We start from the raw sequence: 22351 nt of genomic DNA, 5'->3' as shown, positions 1-22351 counted from the left end.
TTGTATCATGAGCACCGCTTGACACTTGTGTGTTGGGTATGTATTTCCCAGATTACTTTGTATATAGTCCGTTATCAAACTGAAGAGAAACATGTGAAATAAAACAATCTTTAAATACCAGATGAAGATAAATCCTCATTGCAATCCTTTTAGGTAGACTAAAAGAATTCTGAATATATGTTTCAGGATTTTACTTTTAATTTCATTGGTAGTTTAAAGGAATTTCTGAGAAGTTCATACTTCCAGGTTCTTGTGTTTTATGGGCACTATGTAAGCAACAACTATTATTTGAGATCTCAAACCACTAGATGTCTCAGAGACATTTTTACCTTCAGCAAAATAAGCTTAGATTTACTCCCTTGAAGTGTCTATGTGGGCATGAATATTTACCATATCTCATTTAATTGATCTGGCATCTTTACCTTTCACTACTACAGCTACTAAGTTTTAAAGCCTGAGCCTATACACCACACTTATGGAGCTTTTGCAGTAAAATATACACCTACCCATTTGGCAAGTATTTGTTGTGAACATGGATATTAAATAATTTTTTCAGACATTGAATTCTTCTCTTTTCATATCTGACCTTTCTTCATCTGGGTTACAATTTAAATAACAGACTTGGCCAACACCATATTTTAATAAGCAAAACTCAAACAATACAATGTATTTGCATGAGCTGTTGATACAACATAAAACCAAAAACCTTTTCCACCAAAGCTAGTTGTCTAGGTTTGTCCTACAGTTAATAAATATATGTAGAGAGATCCCTAGCAAGATTTATCCCACCTGTCCTAGGGATAAATTGAATTGTTCTGTGAAGGTTTCTTTTTTCCATTGACTGCAGAGGGTGTTAGCTAGTTTAGAGAGATATCTCATCTTTGGACAGGTGAACTTAGAAATGAGGAATATCAACCTTAGTTTTTTCAACTTAAGATCTAGGCTGTGAACATGGTATAATCAATTACATTACTTACTGTAATGCAGCTTCAAAAGCTTAACTTTTTGACTTCATCCCTACATATGTGATAAATGAATAAATAAAGGATATCTCCTCTGAGATCCAACATGCTATTTCCCAAGAAAGTGTTTTCTGTTATCATTGATCATGGTGTGTCCAAAGCAATAGTGTACCAGTCTTCCTTGTGAACATTTGGTGCTACTGTAATATAAATATAATTTCATATTAATATATGTTCTGATGTTCACACAGGTTTATCTTGAAAAAATATTAGATATGATCAACTTTTACCATCACTACTTATGTACTGTCAATGGTATGCTAGTTGCATTGCATTACCAAGGTTTTTGACATTGCAATCCTAAATATTTTACCACTTCTTAGATTCTTTGTAACCATATAGAACTCCTGCCCTGTGTCCTGGTTTCAGCTGGAATAGAGTTAACTTTCTTCTTAGTAGCTAGTACAGTGCTGTGTTTTGGCTATGATGTGAGAACAATGTTGATAGGACACTGATGTTTTCAGTTGTTTCTGGGTAATGTTTATACTAAGTCAAGGACTTTTTGGTTTCTTGGACCTTGACAGCCAGAGGGCTGGAGGGGCACAGGAAATTGGAAGGGGACACAGCCAGGACAGGTGACCTGAACCAGCCAAAGAGGTATTCCATACCATATGACATCATGCTGAGTATAGAAACTGGGGGAAGAATAAGGAAGGGGGGGATATCCAGCATTATGGCATTTGTCTTCCTGAGTAACTGTTACGCGTGATGGAGCCCTGCTTTCCTGGAGATGACTGAACACCTGCCTGCCCATGGAAAATAGTGAATGAATTCCTTGCTTTGCTTTGCTTGTGTGCGCAGCTTTTGCTTTACCTATTAAATTGTTCTTATCTCAACCCTTGAGTTTTACATTCATTTCTGATTCTCCTCCCCATCCCTCCAGGTGGCTGCATGGTGCTTGTTTGCCGGTCAGGGTTCAACCATGACACCCTAGTATAGTATACACATTCACAAAAGCCAGAAAAGAGACATGAACTGTCAATAGAAAGATCAAGAAGGTATCTGAGTTTGCAGGGGAAAGAGAAAACTTCTGAGGCTTTATGGGCTATGGACTGTCTTTTGGGGAAATACTACTAAATCAAAGCAGTCCATCCTTGTTTCTCCCTGCCTTCTAAAAAAAAACCCAAGCCAAACAAAACCCATCCCCATTGCTTTTTCTGACATTCACCTAAACAATGAATAGAAGAAAACACTGGCCTGGAACAGCAGATGGGACTCGGTCCAAAAGTGTCTTAATTACTGCTTTTGCATACAATCCATGCCTCTATGAGGTTGTGTGGCTGGGGAAAGCAACCTCTTTCACTCTTTTTTAAGCTACTATCTTTTCCATAAAATAAAGATTTATTGAGAAGGACAATGAGACTTCTTTCCTCCCATCTCAATGTGTTGATATTCAGTACATCTCTTGTTTCCTATGGAGGGCAGCATAATCTCTGATTAAAGAAACTGAATCGCAGATGTGCCCAAAGATCATACATACTATGATCTACATGGTGGTGATTGTGGAAGTATTGCAAGATTGTGTGTCTTGGCAAGCACAGTGGTAAACATAACATTTATTCTCTTATTATTAAAGGAGATAATGAAGATGAAATAATAAGGATAGGTGCCATAGAAATGCAACGTTACATAAGCCGTCTCTGTGTTCAGCTCTGTAGTCACTAGCTTTATACTGAAATGTATTACCTATGTATGGGATATAAATAAAAATATCAGATCTTGAAGGGTTATTTCATTAAGCCAAAAAATTACCTTTGCCATAATTCCTATCTTGCTGATGTCCTAACTGACAACAGCATTTCCCACATTATTTAGGAAGCACCAAGGGTAAGATTAAATTTTTGGTATTCAAAAATTACATACTTTTTTGATGGATGTCTTCTCCTTCCCATATAGATATTCAGTCTGTTCAAATCACACTAACGAGAGGAAAGAACTGATTTGCAGTACTCCAAATCATGGACTTTTATTCCAGAAATTGCATAGCTTGGGATGGATCTGACTTAAGTCTTCAAGGAAGGCTGAAAGGCCAAGTGGACATTTCTGAACTGTGGGACCAGGATCTGTACTATGCACTGGTTGTCAGGGGGCTACAGGTCCCCCAGCCTCTCCTAGGAAATCAGTTGCCACCTGGGGTTTGATGTAGTTTACAGCTAACTCCTATGTTAAATTATAGTTGATGCAAGCTCTAGTGGTTTGTTATTTGACTGTGACTTGCTTCCAGAGCAACTCCTGAGCAGAAGATGACACAGTTCCTGCAGTTTCCTACACTGAAAGTCGAATTTTTAATTTTCATTACTGAACTTCCAATTTTATTCAAGATATTAAATAGATTTGATATTTTTTTCTATACATTTCTTTCTGACTTTGAGGAAAACACACCAAAATATTTAATGAAATCTCTTCTTGCCCAGAATTGGAAAACCAGCAACAGTACATCATACATTTAAAGAGCATTTCATTAAAGATAACATGAGAATATACTGCTAATTGTAGATAATTTATGTCTTAAAAATAAGAAATATTTCTAACATTATTTTCAAGCTTTCATATTCTTGAAATTTATTATGTCAATCATCACCTGCTATGACATCACAAGATGCATTCAAAACAATGATTACTTTAGTATTTAAAATGCTTGGAGTGTACCAATTATTCAGGATGCTAAGTGAAAGTAAAAATGTCAATTTAGCTATCTATAATACCATAATGTTTAAAGGTTTATGAATTACATATGGACCAGATATAAAGAGAGAAACTAGAGTTTGACTAAAAGACATTTTCTGTGCAAAATATGCTGAAACCATATTTTTTAATGTATTCTAGTGATTAATCAAAGTGATTTAAAACATTTGATTATTTAAGGCCCTGTATTTGAATTTACTTTCATTGTAAAGCTTTCCTATATTAATTGCAATATGTAAGAAAACAGCATATCTAATGCTTTGGAAATATTAATCTATAAAATGTAAGGATCCAGATAGGCATTTTTTTCTATTTGAACCAAGCTGAGAAATACAGACACCAATAACATGTGACTGAGCCCCAAGGTTTTATTAATTTGTTTTTAAAGTCTATATCATGGTGTTCTCCCTGAATAGCTTAGATGAATGCTGAAGTACTTCAGAAGTAAGGTTAAGTTTCCTTTTCTGGTTCCAGATAATGGAGGTAGAAGAAAACAGCCTTGAGAGGAGACTCTGTCCAGTAGACCTCTACAGAAAACTATTGCTAGAGGCTAATGAAGAACTAGAGGGTCAAGTGGTACATCCTATTATTGTTCAAAGCATCTTTATAAAATAATCAAGAGGCAGGATTGATTCTTTGGGGTTTTATACCCTCCATGTTACCAATGCCAGTTGTAACTATATTTAAGCTTGTACTTATGGTGACAGGAATAGAAAACATTCAGTATTTACCCATCTTTTTAACTAATTCAGAAAATATTCAATATAAATTTTCACATTCAATTGTGGTTCATATACATGTTTAAAAATGAAGAATGTCCTTTTCTTTGCAGAGGTTTGAAAATCCTTTCCTCTTCATGTCTGCCTTTCTAACGCTTTCCATTGGAAGTCATAGATTAGCTGTGTTATTTGGCACTGAGCACTTCACATAAGAAGGCATTGTTAACCCAAACCAATGAGCAAACAGATAAGACCTCTGTTTTGCAGCTTTGCAACACCTCTGGAGAGCTTTACTGAAGCAGCACATCTCAAAGTGGATGCAAGAATCTCTCTTTCTCTGGATATAAGCAAAAGGGTCTGACTCAGTTACAGATAAAGAAAACCATGCATCAGATGTATCAGATATGCAAACTTTAAACTATGAAGGTTTGTTTTAGTTTCTATTCAGATATATGGATAGTATGGTGACAGATCTGGTTGAGCCTATATCTTTAATGGTTGTAATGCATTTGTGAACTGTTTATATTTGTATTTCAGAATAGAAGCTCCATTATAGAAGTTTCACACTGTTCTCTGATTATGAAGGATGAATAACCTGCCTTTGAGATCTTATCTGGTTACAGCAAATTGTGTTTCGTCTCAGGATGAATTTCTTATTTCTCTTCAAAAATATTTCACTGGTGAAATTATGCAGAGGCAAGTCACTGGTTATTAAAGGCTTTGGTTTGAAAAATTCTGATATGTAAGCAACTGCAATCACATCCTTTCACAGATGATGCACAAAATATTGTGACCCACCTGGTTTTCAAGTCTTTCAGAACCTGAGGAAAATTGAAAACTGCTGTGGGAGTCATGTATCAAGTGGGAGAAGAGGCCAAGAAATACTATTGTACTAGTCTGTGTGGGCTTCCAAGTGTCTTTAAAATAAGGACTGATGTTGTGTTTAGACTTATAGTGCAAATAAGAATACACCTAGTGTTTCCTGGGTGAATATTTGCAGTTTTCAGGTGAAAGGGGTTCACAGTTCAGGAGACTTCATTGACTGGAGAGGTGTCACCCTCCTCTAATTCATATTATTGAGGCTATAAGTGACAATTTTGGAATACTCTATGATGGTTTCCAAGTCCAGCTCTATTTCTTCTGGCATATTCTGAATCTTCTTTGGAGACAGAACAGGAGGGTATGAGGAGAAGAGTCTTTTCTCAGGTTATTAGTCACACTCAGCTCATTATCTTCTCTGCTTCAAAGTTAGAAATCAGCATGACTTTTTGTAAGCTAAGATCCTATTATAAAGATTTGACTATATAAAAGAATAAAATTTTGTTTTTCAGATCTCTCTGCTGGTTATAATCACAATTAAAATGTGATTCATCTATTCAGAATGATCACGCTTAATGATTTCCTTGAAATAATCTTCAAATACCTTATGAAAAACTAAAATCTCAGTTAAATTCTAAAGTGCATTGATTCTGGCTTACAACTTATGATTTGAAGAATCAGTCAGCAATATACAGGCGAGCGGAGGTTATCTTTATTCGGCAGCGCTGGGTGCATGGGGGATCGCTCCACCAAAGTCATGCACACCGAAGGGACTTTTCAATCCCCCCTTTATACAAGTTACTCATACCTATTCATTAGTTTTCCAAGAAATTTTTTACATATTCATTACAATTCTGAGAATTCATTTACATATCTCGTGCCTGCGCAATGTCCTTGAGGAGTTGTCTCTACGCAGACTCTATTGCTTAGCAGCCATGTTTAAAGTCTCCATCTTCACCACATTGCATGTACAACAGGAATCTAAGACAAAATGTCCCTTCTAAAGATAACCAACCCAAGGACTTAGCAGTCTGTACATCCGTCATGTGGCAATAAGGGTCCTTGGACATTTCCCAACTTTTAACTAAACATAGGTGCGTCATCCTTTAGATAAGTGGTACAGCATTCACTATTCACTTATACTGTATTAATCTATTATAAATGTGCGTGCTATTCATACAAACTGTGAACTAGAGATTCCATTGAGTATTACACTTTAAAATTAGTTGATAAGGACTGGCATCTGAGGCAGACACACATTCTTTTCAGTAAGTGTTATTACCATTAGATGATGCTGAAATAAACACTTAACTATCATGCCAGCATAACTCTAATGTATACTAGGAAGACAGGTTTAGCTTATTCTTAAAACATCAGCAGGTATATATCGTGTAAATGCAAATGCACAGGTTAAAACCAGACCATATTTGAAGGCATAGTTATGTTTAAACGTGCAAATATCAAGGATTGTACAGAGCAGGCCAAAATATTAACCAGTAAATATATAAGAAATTTGATGATTAAACATTAGAAGTATTGATACAAACATTTGTGAATACAGGAACCTGTGGGACAGGGCCTGAGAGGCAAGTCTCCAAGTACAATCCAACTGATAAGCAGGGATGTACTGGAGCTTGTCGGCCATAAACCTTAGGAGGACAGCTACAAACCTCGGGAGGACAAGGAATGTGAATAGATAACAACTGACAGGATGAGTCAGGCCGAGAAAAGATAAAGGAATGAGGAACAGATGGCACCAAGGAGAAGTAACAAGTTTGTGCTAACTGATGACTGTAGAAACTTACTTAAAGTGTCCTTTGTTTGTAGTTAACCAATAAGGGATTGCCTAGTATGTAATGCTTAGCTTAAAGAACCAATCTGTTTAAAGCGCGCAGCCTCTGAAAACATATATGAACTCGTGATTGTATACAATAAATCGACATTTGCTTGCATCAAGCAGCGTCCCGTCTCTCCATCACAGCAAACTGGTGACCCCGACGTGATGAGTTTATGAACCGCCAGGCTGAGCAGCAGGTTGCGAGTCCCACAGAATGTTGAATGAGCTGCTGAAAGAAAGCAGGAGCCGGCAACAAGTCCCTCTGGAGTTGAGAGGTGAGCTGTGGGAAACATGGGGAATCAAGCGTCTTCCCCCGAGAGATGTATATGGACTCATAAAGGGTCTTCTATTCAGATTCAGGAGTCCATGCCTCAATCTCCTCAAATGGTGACCCCTACGGAGGAGTTCCGAAGCCTTGGAAGAATAAGGACGGAACTGGTCAATAAAAATGACAGCTCGTGGAAGAGGGCTGCGTTCCGGAGGAGACATCTTGGCTGAACGATCGTCTTGCTGGCTGGACCAGGCAGACAACCTAAACCCTGAGGATAACACCTGTATGCATCGAGACAGGTGAGCAGCCAAGAAACTTTAGAGACTTTGAAAGAAATGAAAGCGGTCAATAGACAATTGTATGATGCTGCCGCGGAGGGGAACTCCGCGACTGGAATGCATTTAGCACCTTGGTGGCAACTTCTGACTACTCTTTGCCAAGTGTGGACTAATTCTACTAACGGTGCTAAACCAGAGGAAGCTGTAAATTCCACCAACAGTGTAAGCACTGAACTAGAGGAGGCTGTAAATCCCACCGACAGCATGACTCTTCTCAACACACTGTCAACGATGGTGATTCTGTCTACACCTCCTCTGCCCCCAAAGCTTCTGTCACTGATTACAGCAACGCTCACAGCACAGGACCAAGCACGGGAACAGGACAACTCAGACAATGATTCCATTGACACTGATAAACCTTTTGATTCAGGTCCTATAGATCCAGAAAAGGAACCAGACTTACCCTACCCTCCCCGCCACGTCTCTCCCGATGCATTGACTGTATTTTTGGGAAGAGTGAAAGGGGGTCTGAGGGATTGGTGGCAGGAATGCAAGTGGGAAGCACTTAAGCAAGGGGATTTGGGAGTCAATATGGCATCTTCAGTATTTTGTCAGACAAATCAACCTCCAGAGTGGCAGTCTGTGCAATACGAGGCTGTTAAAGAGTTAAGAGAAGCAGTGCGGGAAGGGAGTTTTCGTAATACATTTGCTATGTCCCTTCTTGAACTGATGGCAGAGCCTCATACACTCACACTGCATGATTGGAAGTCATTGCTTTGTATGGTACTAACTCTGACGCAGTCTATGATGTGGTTATTTGATTTTTGTGAGCTATGTGTAGTGGCCTTGATTGAAAACCTTAATCAGGGAATTGCTGTTAACTATGAGCAGTTGGCTGGAGAAAATAATTGTGCTGATTCTGTGACTCAGGCAAGGTATCCCAGGGACAACTATTTGCAAATGAAGGAGATGGCTATTAAGGCAGTCAGGATGCCGGAGTCTGAGCGAGCCTCTAGTGAGTCCTTCGCCACAGTCTTGCAGGGTCCTAGAGAGTCATATACTAACTTTATTGATCGACCAGAGTATTTGGAACGACAAGTTGAACATGAGGAAGCTCAAGGGTTGCTTTTAAAACAATTAGCTATGATAATGCCAATGAAAATTGTAAACGGGCAACTTTCACAATTGCAACCCCAACATGAGTCAAATGATTATAACGCAGAACTCACAGCAGACTTTAACTCTCAGGTTGAGTTCTGGAATGCAGCGTAACACATTTTTTTTTGGCTTCTCTAATCTCTTCTGTAAGATTAGTACATGCTCTTAACTTGCTTAGTAAATTAGGCTGCTAGCTTGCTAAAGAAAGTAATATTAAAATACTTTTTTTTTTCTGGCTTATTAACAGATGTCGATTCTGTCCATCATATCTTGCTACAGAACTGAGATGCTATTGATTTTTATTATTAACACAGGGACACAAGTGTGAAGACTTTGATAGGATGTGTTATGTGAATTTGAGTGACCACTCTGAATCAATTCACAAAAGCATACAAAACTTAAAAGCCTTAAACAAAGATCTGCAGCAGAGCCAGGGGCGGGATGCCTTTGGTCTCTTCTCACGGCTGGGAAACTTTGGGCTGTGGATCAAAAGTATTACAGGATTTATTATAATTACCTTAACCACGTTATTGATGTTTGCCTTATATATCCCATGCCTTTTTTCCTGTATTCAGTGTTTAGTTGATTGTAACATAAATCAGGCCATGGTCACCCAGCTACACACCACCTTTGCCTCGTTGCAATTAACAAGCAAAAAAGAGGAGGATAGAGAATGTCTGAAGAGAGATATAGGAGAGGAAGATAGAGAATATTTGACCTAACAAGAGATGAGAGAACAGCTGGGTATTGTGAAGGAGAGTAGGAAAGATGAACATGGTTATCTAGTGATAAATAGGTGTCTGCATGCTTATAGTGATATATAGCTATGTAACTGCATGAATGATTTCTGCCCTGAGCCTGGTGGTGCATACAGCTGCGGTTTGTGTCTGGGCTCAGAGATGTAAATATGGGCTTCTCTGTTACGGTAAAGTGTCTCTGGTTGCATGTTGGGGTCTGCAGCGCATCTGCAGACAAGTTAGCTGACCTCAAAGACTTAGCCGTGTACCTTTAAGACAGCCACAAATTGTCAGGTATGTAAACAGGATGTGAAGAATCGTAATTTAGAACCGGAAGCATACAGGCACCTACAGCAACAGCAAATAGCTAGCAAGAAGAAGGACACAAAAACCTATCAGGGTCTAACACCTGTGCTGTCTAAGATATATAAATAGTTTGTATAAACAATAAAGGCCATTTTGTCCGAACCCAGCCACACAGACATAGTGTTTCTTTTCAGTCCGCCTCGACTTGTGTCACCACAGTTGCATAAAAAAAAAAAAAAGGTGACTTTAATAAGACTGCAACCTAATCTAATTCCAAGCAATTTGAGATAAAATGATCTTCTGATTTTTTTTATAATTTATAATATAGTGCTACATATATATAAATGCTAGAACATAACCCTATTTCAGTGTGACCAGAATTTAACATACAACTGCATCAGCATATTGACAGAATACCTTTTGAATTATTTCTTGTTTTGTTAACCTCTAAATTTGGAACAGCTCAAGGTGAAAAGACTGTTCAAATCCTCAGCTGTTGCTTCAGAAGGAATAAGTGTTCTTTGTGTACAGGTGAATTTAACACAGCCGAAAATTTGTTTTGAGTTAAAAGTCAAATATCTGTCACACCTTCATCACCACCACAACCTTTAAGGTCAGTGGGAAAAGTATTCTATACTCTTGCAGTGGTGAAACTTCAGTTGAGCTGCATTAGTTTGTGTACTTAACTGCAACTCCTTTGGCGAAAATGAAGTTGTCATAGAAGTTAGACTTAACTTGAGTAACATACCATTTGATACCTTGTAAGTGAGAAAGATTGTGTCCCGACAGCATGCTGTTTCCCACACTTATGCCTAGAGTTATACTTGAAATCAGTTTGCGTGTTAAGTTTAAATGTAATCACACAGATATCTCAAAGTCCACAAGGATACATTACTGCTTCAGATATTCTTGCAGTATAGCAGGTGCAAAACCAGTTCTAAAGTAATGATCTAAAGAAGTGTTCTCTTTCAGGAACACCATTTTTCATTTCTAATAGTTCATACACAATACTACATAATATCTCTCCATTAAGTGTCTTGTGGATAGAATGCATTCTGCAAATTTGTATTAGAAATAAATGTTTGTATTTTCACCTGGTGAAGTTGCCTAAGCTAAAGGATCGTGACCTAGGCATTGTTACGAAGCTCAAAGATAGTGACAACAGTGATGGAGAAGAGTGATTTAACATGTAGTTGATTTACGGTTCATACAGGACTAGATTACACTGCAAAAAAGGTATTAATTCAGAGTTGTGGATATACTGCATGTTCAGGTAACAGTTTATCTACAATTACAAAAAAAAAAAAAGAAAAATGGGTGACTAAGCTGTAAATACTGTATATCTTTCCTTTTTTTAAAGCAACATTTTTATTTCCCTGTTTGTGTATTGTTGGGGCTCTTGCTGTATTGAATGATTATACTGAACTCTGAAGCAAGTGGAAAAATACTGAAGAAATAAGACGAGGTCACGGCCAGAACAGTGGGATGAAGAAAAAGGAGCAAATTGCAGATGTTTGCACAAAACCAAGGCCGACAGGACGCGATAAGAAGAACTAGGAGACCGCAGAAAGGAGCCTACGTGCCAGAACAAGTAGAAACAGAAATCTTCCCAGTAAACAATTGTTAACCAATCATATTATTATATGCTTGTAAGATAGCCAATCACATTATCGCATGTTTATAGAATGCCTTATAAAAGTTTACCTGGTTTGTACAATAAACGGATCAGATCTTGAACTCTGTGAGTATTTGAATCTGACTCCCGCTCGCCCGAAATGCCCGCAGCAGTGTATAGTTATATATATATATATATAAAAACCAACCAACACAAGGCAACCAGAACATTTTGAGAAACTTTCATATTTAATTTCTACATTTAATTCCAGCAACATTCTAAAGGTGTCCATTCAGCTGTTTGTTTAGTTCTAAGTTTTCATTGTATACTTTCAGGTTCTTTGAAAAGCAGCAATAACAGTTGAACAATTATTTAAAGTAAAACTTTGTTCTACACAATTTCCACTTCCATGCTTTAGAATGGAGGCAGAGTGGAACACTCACCCAAGTGCAAGATTTCAAGAGCTTTTAAGTAGGTTTTATCTTTTTTTTAGGATAGAAAATGTTTCTTAACAGCTTATATTTTCAAGTTAAACACAATTTCTCATGCTCATTTATTTGATTAGAAGCTTCTGATTGAATATTTTCATAAAATTTCTATAGCTTATTGCATGTTCTTATAAATAATCATAAACCTATATGTTGACCTCTGTATGAAATGCACTGATAACAAAAGTTTTACATTTTGTGAACCTGATTGGAATGTACAAATGTACACATAAAATAAGGCTAAAATTGGAAATTAAGTAATGAGAAAAAAAAAAAAAAGAAACAAACAGTCCATAACATGTAAAAGCAACCTTTTGAAAACAAAAACCAAAAACAAAAACAAAAAGGGGGAATTGTAAGGAATGGAGACAGTGGGTTGTTTTGACATTGATAATGTGCAGCTTTGGCCTTGCTTTGACAACGTGCAGCTGCGATCCTGCAGCAAAGAGTTAAATAACTTTGAGGGAGTATGAGAAGAAAAACTAGGTTGAGACAGAAACAAAGGACGAATGTGATCTTACCTCTAGAAGATAAGGAAACAGCATGAACAGCAGAGAGTAGCCTATAGTGAACAGTGCTAAGGAATGTGTTGTATGAACCTTTCGAACCATTTGGAGTCGATTCACAGTTAGTTACAAAAATTGAAGGACATGTCAAAGGACTTTACAGCATGAACTATCGGGAGATTGGTTGTGGAATCTTTTTAAGTCATGGGGAATCACTGGATAGCTGCAGGAGCTTACAATACGTGGAGGAATGTTGTTATTGGTAACTGTGGTTATATTGATTATTCCCTGTATGTTGAATTGTATAAGATCTATGATTCAAAAGCAGTTTAACCTGTATGTTGTTTCTGTTAAAAAATAAAGAAGGGGGAATTGTAAAGAGCTTTGTGGCAGGTGCTGGAGGCTGTGATGCTTGTGAAGAACCTTGAAGGCTAAAGAAGAAAGAAAGTAAGAAAAGGTTGGCTGAACGCCTGGAAGAAAAACAGGATATGAAGCGAGGCCGGAGCATATGCGCGATGCCACGTCTCAGTGGCTGGCTGAGAACATGAAAGTCACAGAGATAAGAAAGAAGAGGAAAAAAAAAATGCAACAAGTTCAGTGCATTTCTAGCTTAGTAATTAACCAATTATATGTAGCCAAGAAGTGTGTGAACAGTATTGATTAACCAATGATATTTTAGTATGTTGCACATGAACAACAAATGAGGATATATAAGCGCGGGGTTTGGACTAATAAAAGGTCTTCTGGTCAGATTCAGGAGTCTGTGTCTCAATCTCCTCACACGGCCTTTCTCAATCAATTAACTTTTAATTTGGATACTGTTGACCATAAAGAATAAATTGATTGTATAGTGTGTTTAATGAATGCTCACATTTTTAGAAACTGTCTGCAGTTGTTCCATTCTTATTTGAAAGCCAGAAACTCAGTAATGGTAATAAACTATGTTGAATCCACACTTGGAGTTGCATCTTGCAACAAACTAGTGATTTTGCTCCTTTCCTCAGGCTGTTTAATGGCTATGTGACACCTTTAGAAAAGGTCAACCTGCTATGGGGTCTGATATTATCAGTTCATCAGTGATACCCATCTGGCTATTTACTGACACATATTTTACTCTAGCAACCAAAAGCAAACAAGCTTTGGAAGAATAGTGACCCAGTCACGATAGAAGTTGAAAGCTGGTTCAGGCTACATTAAGAATGACTATTCTTCCCAATTTGTAACCATTTTGTGATTGATAAAATCAGAACTTCAGAGATCATTTGTAATTACGAGTTTCTCCTTTCTACTAGAATTGCAATGTAAAAATACTTTGCTGATTTGTACAGGGAATAGGAACGTGGAGAATACATTTTGTGTTTGATCTATTTGACCCAAGTGATGTGGAAAATTTACGTCTCTTATTTTTCATAGTTCACATAATTTGAGAATTTCTTGTATCTGAAATTGGAGGAAATGGACAGAATATAAGGATTTCAAGATGTCTAATGATAAAGTACAAAACTTAAAAATTGCTATAGCTACCTGGATGCTTAATGTGGACATCCACTTGGGCCAGATCAAAAAAGAGATTAAAATCTGCAGAAGCTAACATTGCAGTGCTATCTTTTAAGCACCAGGTCCCAGTATGGATGCAATCAATGCTTACTGTCTGATGTTTTAGGAAGGCAAGGTATCTCATAACGGGTTTCACAGGAGCTACCATGCTGTGGAGGATGCCATGTAAACCAACCAATTGAAAAATGTTAAAGAGATGTGAGTTTACTAAATCCTTGTCGAGGATAATCTTTGCTCAGTACTAGCTGGACAACCCATTTGTGCTGTACAGCCTGGGAACATAGACCCATAGCAATTTTTCCACCTTTTTTAAAAAAATAGAATAAGTATTATTCCTTTCTTCATTCAGCTTCTTGGAACCACCACTCTAAGGATTTCAAAACCATCCCTTGCATGTAGAAGCCTCTCCTGATCTTAGACCATAAACAGCGACAACCCAAGCCTGAACAGAATATGAACCTTTGGAACATCAGTTTCTCTGCTTACATAGAGCTCCAGTTTTTCAACCATCTCAAATAACAAGAATAAAACTACTTGCTTGCTTAAGAAAGCTATTTATTTCCTCCTGACCAAAAACACAGTAATGAAAGATCAAAGCAGCACTATTTCTTGATGCTTATATGGTAGTTGAAAATGCTTATATATTTGCTTTTTTACAATTTAGTACATTATATCTCAGTAGAAACTTTTAACCCCATTTACTGGAGATCTGGACAAAAGTTGATGCTTAACATTTAGGTTGTCACGTGAGGTCTCAGCTTGCCTATCCTTCTTTATTCCTCCTTTTGATTAGTCTTATCTGTGCTTAACCTCTGTGGTAGGTAAAAGGACATTGTCAATCAATGCTTAAACTGTGTAGGCCCCTTAAAAATAGCATTCAAACCCTGGAAAAGCAAGAATGTACAGGGTAATCGATGGTAATCTCAACACTAGGAATGCTTTTGATTGGAATGGTAATGCAGCTGAAAAAGTAGCAACTTTTAAGACAGTCTTCCTGAAAATATAAGCACATTAATAAGAGTCGGTTTGGCTTCTTTATTTTAAAGCAGAAAAATGGAGAATTTCAGCAATCTCACCTGATAGGCTCCACCAAATGTTACAAAACACTATGTAAATGTTGGCATCTGTCAGATTTCTGGCAGCTTTGCCTTTCTGTTATTCCACATATGGAATACATGAAGTACAGTAGCCATGTCTTTGCAACTAAATGGATAAAGATTTTTCTCTACACATTAACACATACAAAAAAAGATTAGCTTATTAACACATGCTTGGTTATTGTCCACTTAAGTCTAGAAATTATAGCCTTCCCAGACATCACTTTCATTTATATAAGACATACTTTTTTTTCTTTAAATAAAATGCGAAAGCCAAACTAAGATTTACTATGTTTGTTTTTTTGGGGGTTGTTTTCTGAGGTTTTTTGGGGGAGGTTCTGTTGGAGACCAGCCTTGCAACATTTTCATATTGATTCAACATCAGGCTTTTAAATTTAGGTACAGTTACACTAAAATTAACATGTGAGTAGATGTGTTTAGATAGCCAGCTTCCTTCAACCCTATTGCATGTGTAATTGTTCATAAGCAGTTTCCATGCTAATCATTCAAATTTGGTATCCCAAAAGATCTGCAAAAAAAAGCTGTTTAAGAAATAGAAAAAAAAATGTTCTTATTAAATCACACTCCTCAAAATACTGAAAATATTGTTTTCATATTTTACATTTAAAATATTGTAGTTTCATTATAAATTAAATTTCTTTGTAAGAACTTTTCCTTTTTCTTTAAGATATCTAAGAGATTTAAAAGCCTGGTTTTCTATTCCTAAACCTTTTGCAAAGGCATAAATGTCTTGCATGTTAATTTTCAACATTCTCTTTCCTGAAATCCTCTAAAACCTTTCAAATATGTACAAGATAGTTTATAAGAAACTCATCTAAGCACTATTTAAAACACACATGAGGAAATTTGCTCAGCAACTATTATGTACCATTGAGAGTACATATAAATGCATTGCTTAGAAGAGGCATGTGATAGTCAAGTCAGTGAAGCCTTTGTGAAGGCAAGAGAAGGGCAAGCATCCCTGTACTGATGAACAGAATTAGCCAACAAGAAAGTAGTACTGCTAAAAGTGAAACATGGGTTAGAGTAGTCACCAGAGCTGTTCAATATCTGACCGCTTTAGCGTGGTTTGCAGGAAATGCAATGAACTTATCAATGTAAAAATATTCAGACCTAAAAATTAATTCACAGGTACAGAAACTAGGATTTTGCTGCACATTTTCCACCCATCAAACTTTAGGGGCCTTCAAAAAGATAACAAACATAAGCCATTGGTTTAGAGACCTTTGAAAGACAATGAAAGCCATTTGTAGGTTCCTTGACAAATTCTTAAGAGGATGTCTCCTGGTCTTGCTAGGGCAGTTAGTTTTCTTTTCAGTAGCTGGTAAAACGTTGTGTTTTCAATTTAGTATGAAAATAATGTTGATAACACAATGATACTTTTAGTTGTTGCTAAGTAACGTTTATACTAATTCAAGGACTTTTTCCAGTTTCTCAGGCCCTGCCAGTGAGAGGGCTGGAGGGACACAGGAAGTTGGGAAGGGACACAGCCAGGACAGGTGACCCAAACTAGCCAAAAGGATATTCCATACCATAGAACTTCACACTGAATATATAAACTGGGGGAAGTAGGCTGGGGCCAGATGATCGCTGCCCAGGGACTGGCTGTACCACCGAAATTGGGAATCAAACCTCTTAACACCAAGGTAGTATTAAAAAGCAGGCACTCCTTTATTGCAGCGCTGAGTGCTGGGTGGAATCTCCAAAAATCAAGCACACCTGTGTAGGTTTCACTGTGGCATTTATACATAAAATTACAAGGTTGTACACTCCCAGTTACAATGATTAGTTAGTAATTTGCATATAATTGTAATATTTGCTGTGTCATCCTCTTCTGTTACTACACTTGCAAAGGGGAAGGGTCTTTACCTGGGCAAGGGTCTTCTTGACCTGTGGGTGTGTCTTTTAGTATTATAATGAAGGGAGTTCACTTCAGGACACCTTAAAAGTAAGTTTTGTTGCCAAGTTGGACGGCTGGAATTCAGCCTTGCCAAACTGTCCAATAACTCATCCTATACACAACAGAACCTAGGTGCTCTGGTTATGGTCTGGAGAGTAAGGACTAAGGGTATTATGGTCTATAGCATAGGGACTTCAAGTAACAGACTGATAACAAGCAGTACAGCAATTCATACATCAGTGGTTAATAAATGCTAACATAGTTCTAACATGGAGGTTAACTCAGAATCAAAATGTTCTTATAACTAACTGTTACATAAACACAAAATATAGAAAGATTCAGTAAAATCTTAAGATATTCTGCAACATTTCCCCCCCTTTGAAAGTTTTGAAAATCATTTCAAGACTTTGATCCCTATTTTTAAAATTTAGCTATCAGGGTTTTTTTACTTATGTGCTAGTGGGAGCCTTAGAATCACTTATTTTTCATCTTGTTGTCCTGTCACTGCCTGGATTAGCATCCGATTAAAGGTAGTCTTGCTGTTTGTTTCTTTAGACAATAATTAATCAGAAAAATTGTTCAGAAAGATTAACAAAACTAACGCAGTGCTAATCAATGATTTAACCCATGAACTCAAATTCCATCCTAGTCCACTGAAGATTTTATCTATCCATTTTTTCTTGTATGTTTTGTTGGAATTTTTTGGGTATCAGTTTTTATTTTCTCCAATAAGTTTAAATCATATTCCACATCTTGAGTCACATTTGGGATATGTATACAGCAGTGGTCCACTCTATCATTTAGATATCTGCATATACCAAACCAAATCCCAAATTATTTTCTTCCTTATTGAATTTGGTTATTCTTTTTATATTTTGTCTCTGTTATCCATATACTGGTGTTTGTTCTAACAATCTTAGGGTAATAACACCATCCCTTATTATTTCCTAAACCTTCATATAATCTGGGTTTTGCTACAAGTAGTCCTTTATATTCTCAACACATTTTGCAAATTGGTGAACTCCCTGATTAATCCTAACATTAAGTTTCCTTCCCGAGTTTTCCTTAGGAGATACATCAATTGTTCTGTTTCTGTTTGTCTTTTATTTCTATTTTTTCTCTCCCTAAGATCGGCATCTTCATATCCTTTTGACACTTCATTTTTTTTGTCTCAAACCAAGCTCCCACTAACAATTCCAAAATCAGTATTAATTTCACAAGCATTACAAATTGATATCCAAAATTAGACATATTTCAGGGTCAATTTTGAAGTTTCAGCATCCCTCTTAACAATCCTCTATGCTGGTGGAGCTTTCTTCAGTCTAGTATAAAGTATCCACACATCCAATTCAGCAATTTTGATGGCAGTGAATGTAGTTAACAACACCTGGAAAAGTCCTTTCCAACATTCCTGAAGAAGTTCAGAAGTCCAGGTCTTTACATAAATGTAACCTCCCGGTTGAAAATCTTGTACTGTTTTTTCTAACGACAGTAGCCTGGTCCACACAATCACTCTCCGAAGCACAGTTAGAGTTTTTCCTAGAGAAAGCAGATAGTTATATACATCTTGTTTCCCTTTTAAATGCATGTTTACATTTGGTTCAGGAGATTCATAAGGTTTTCCATATAATATTATATGGTAAACATTATGAATTATTATTATCTCATAAGGACTAACTGATGTCTCCCCTTTTGGTCGAATCCATAAAAGAGCCAATAGAAGAGCTTGAGGCCATTTTAAATTGGTTTCTTGTCATATTTTACTAATTTTCCTCTTCAATGTTTGATTCATTCTTTCTACTTTCCCACTAGATTGCAGCCTCCAAGGTGTATATAAGTCCCAAGTAATTACTATTTATAAAGTGTAAATAGTTTTTTATAAAAAACTATTTATAAATTTATGTATCATAAATCCCAAGTTGGAAATCTGGATATCGGCCTTGCCAAGCTGTCCAATAACTCATCCTATACACAATAGAACCTGGGTGCTCTGGTTATGGTCTGGAGAGTAAGGACTAAGGGTATTGAAGTCCCTATGCTATAGACCGTAAGTAACAGACTCTGATAACAAGCAGTACAGCAATTCATACATCATTGGTTAATAAGTGCTAACATAATTCTATCATGAAGATTAACTCCTTAGAATCAAAATGTTCTTATAAGTAACAGTTACATAAACACAAAATATAGAAAGATTCGGTAAAATCTTAAAATAATCTGCAACAGCCAGGCATCAGTCAGCAGGTGGTGAGCAATTGTATTGTGCGTCACTTTGTGGCATATGAAGGCACAGACCCCATGTGAGATCATTGCATACATAAGTGGTGGCTATATACAATTGCTTATCCACTCAAGTTCTGCCCTAGAATATGCCTACATGCAGCAAGCATCTAGCTAGTTCCCACTCCACCAAGCTGTTTACTTCCTCCATGCTCATCTGAGGAGGTCTCTTCTTCCCCAATTCTTAAGATGTGGGAAGCTTTGGGCATATCCCTCATTACAGACAGGTGTGGCATAATCACTCTGCAACCTGGCACCCAGACAATGAATAAAGCCTTTTCTCAGAAAGGGCCCTTACAATTCCCCCTTTTTTGTTTGTTAAATTGGATAAGGTTAAGGCTGTGTGAATTTGAACCATCAAACACACTAGACATAACAATAGCCAAAAATCCTAGCAAGATAACAAACCCACACATCAATATCACATCCTAACTTATCCAATGCCGCGATTGAGAGACGGAGACCCGGTCAGGTGGAATCAGATCAGATCTCCTTTATTGTTCTTAACATGCTTCTTTTATAAGGCTGCATACATAGTCTAAGATTATCGTGCACAAAGCTCATTGGTTATATATTGCAAAAGTGATTACATATTGCAAAAGCTAAATTCCTTATTCGCTGTTCCTCTTCACTCTGCTTATTTCGTTTCCTAGGGTTACAAGTTCTGCTTCGGTACTTTCCATTGTATGCCTCAATCTTATGCTTGCTGACAGTTTCGGTTATAACCGGACCTACATCCTGTTTTGTATAACCACAGGCCCCAAGGTCGCAATGCCCTTGCGGCCTAAACCTCCACTAGTCGTATTGCATTATGTTCTTTCTCCTGTGGTCCGTTCTTCATGAGTTCCCACAGGCCTCCTTCAATTAGGTGAGTTTCACTGGGGGTCCTTTCAGGATTAAACAAATCATTCCCTTCATTTAAGATTGAGGCATACAATGGAAAGTACCGAAGCAGAACTTGTAACCCTAGGAAACGAAATAAGCAGAGTGAAGAGGAACAGCGAATAAGGAATTTAGCTTTTGCAATATGTAATCACTTTTGCAATATATAACCAATGAGCTTTGTGCACGATAATCTTAGACTATGTATGCAGCCTTATAAAAGAAGCATGTTAAGAACAATAAAGGAGATCTGATCTGATTCCACCTGACCGGGTCTCCGTCTCTCAATCGCGGCAAATTGGTGACCCCGACGTGATACGTTTAAGGATCCGACGTGATGGGTCGACGAACCGCCTAGCTGAAGCGGCCTGCTGCGACTCTCACAGAACTTTGAATGATCTGCTGAAAGGAAGCAGGAGGCGGCCTGAAATCCCTCCGGAGTAGAGAGGTGAGCTGTGAGAAACATGGGGAATCAAGCGTCGGCCCCTGAGAGAGACGTATATGAGCTTATGAAAGCTCTTCTTAAAAAACATGGGAAGAGCATTCCTGGGCAGGATCTTAAGACAATTCTTAAGTGGGTTCAAGTTAAATTACCTGCTGTAACCGCATCCACTATTTTTACACGAGACCTTTGGGATAATGTGGGAGTGAAGTTATGGGATGCGGCGACTACGGGGAATGCTGAAGCACAGCGTATGCTCCCGTGGTGGAGAAGCATTTTTGAGGTTTTAAAAGCCCAGGAAAACAATCATAAAAAAGACTCAGACAAAGAGGAAGACCCCCCCCCGGTGTCCCCACCGTTACCGGAGGGAGCAAAGCCCTCGGCACCACTGACAGTATGCGCCGCCGAGTATCCACCTGAAGACGACCCCTTTGACCCGGGACCCATAGACCCTGAACAGGAGCCAGATTTATACCCCCCCGACCCACATGATGTGTGGGCCAGCATTAGACGTCAAGCCTTACAGGAGGGGGAACTGGAGATTGCCAAAACGATAGTGGCTCCTGTACTCTATCCGCGAGGCGGAGGGCGAGTCGGAGGGGGCCAATGGGAAGCTTTATCTTTTTCGGTAGTTAAGGAACTGCGTCGTACTGTTACTGAACATGGACTTTCTTCACCATACTTTGCAAGTTTGTTATCTTCTGTCTTTGATACATATGTTATGACTCCACATGATTTAAAATCTTTGGCGCAGCTGCTCCTAACACCGACTCAGTATACTTTGTGGGAGGCCCATTGGAGGGGGGGACTCCAAGCGCTCCTCTTAACTTATGCGGGTCATAACAACAATGCAATTGCTGTATTGACTTTGGAACACCTTACAGGCACGGGTCGTCATTCTAACCCGGCAGATCAAGCCCGAATCCCACGAGAAGCTCTTGAAGCGATTCGTGAGGAGGCAAAAAAGGCCTTTTTTAAGGTTCCTGACTCTCAAAAACCGCAGAAGGCTTTTACCACTATCACACAAGAACCTCGAGAACCCTATATGCAATTTATCGATAGATTAAAACAGGCTTTGGAACGCCAAATAGATAATACGGAAGCACGGGAAATTTTGTTGTTAAAATTGGCTGTTGAAAATGCTAATGCAGATTGCAGAAAGCTTTTAAAATCTCTCCCGAATCAAAACCCTACTTTAGTTGAAATGATCGAGGCATGTAACAGAATCGGTACTGTAGATTATAAATTTGAGGCCATGGCTGCTGCTTTTGCAGCCATGCGTAGCCAGTTGGGGAATTGCTATAGCTGCGGTAAACCTGGTCATCTAAAGAAAAATTGTCTGGCTACTAAGGCTGGCGCTAAGCCCAGAGTCCCAGGAATTTGTCCTAGATGTAAAAAGGGTCGTCATTATGCTAATCAATGTCGGTCCAAGTATGATTTGCAGGGACAACCAATCCAGGGAAACCGATCTCGGAGCGTGGGACAGCGACGCGCGCAGACACAAATAACGCCGTCACCCTTCAACAATTCCCAAAGAGGAGCAGCAGCAGCGCCTCAAGTCTTCGCCCAGCAACAACCGGCAGCGCAGGATTGGACCTGGCAACCGCCCACACAGTAACGTTACTTGATTCCTCGGTTCACTTATTGTCAACAGATGTTTCAGGACCCTTACCCCCAAAAACACAGGCCTTATTGATAGGGAGGTCTTCTACAACATTATCTGGTCTTTTT

At 38.1% G+C, this 22351-nt stretch overlaps 1 long non-coding RNA gene across 1 annotated transcript; it reads right to left on the bottom strand.

Annotated features, from left to right (window-relative positions):
* Positions 1–11284: 11284 nt before the first annotated feature.
* On the bottom strand, positions 11285–20721 carry LOC119140637. Its single transcript, XR_005101663.1, has 3 exons — positions 20710–20721; positions 11961–11962; positions 11285–11536 (listed from the first exon to the last, which is right to left on the bottom strand). It is a non-coding gene; the product is annotated as an uncharacterized LOC119140637 (long non-coding RNA).
* Positions 20722–22351: the final 1630 nt, after the last annotated feature.

The sequence above is a fragment of the Falco rusticolus genome, chromosome W (assembly GCF_015220075.1).
Source record: "Falco rusticolus isolate bFalRus1 chromosome W, bFalRus1.pri, whole genome shotgun sequence".
NCBI classification, from domain to species: Eukaryota; Metazoa; Chordata; class Aves; order Falconiformes; family Falconidae; genus Falco; species Falco rusticolus.
This window is presented reverse-complemented; position numbering and strand designations above follow the sequence as displayed.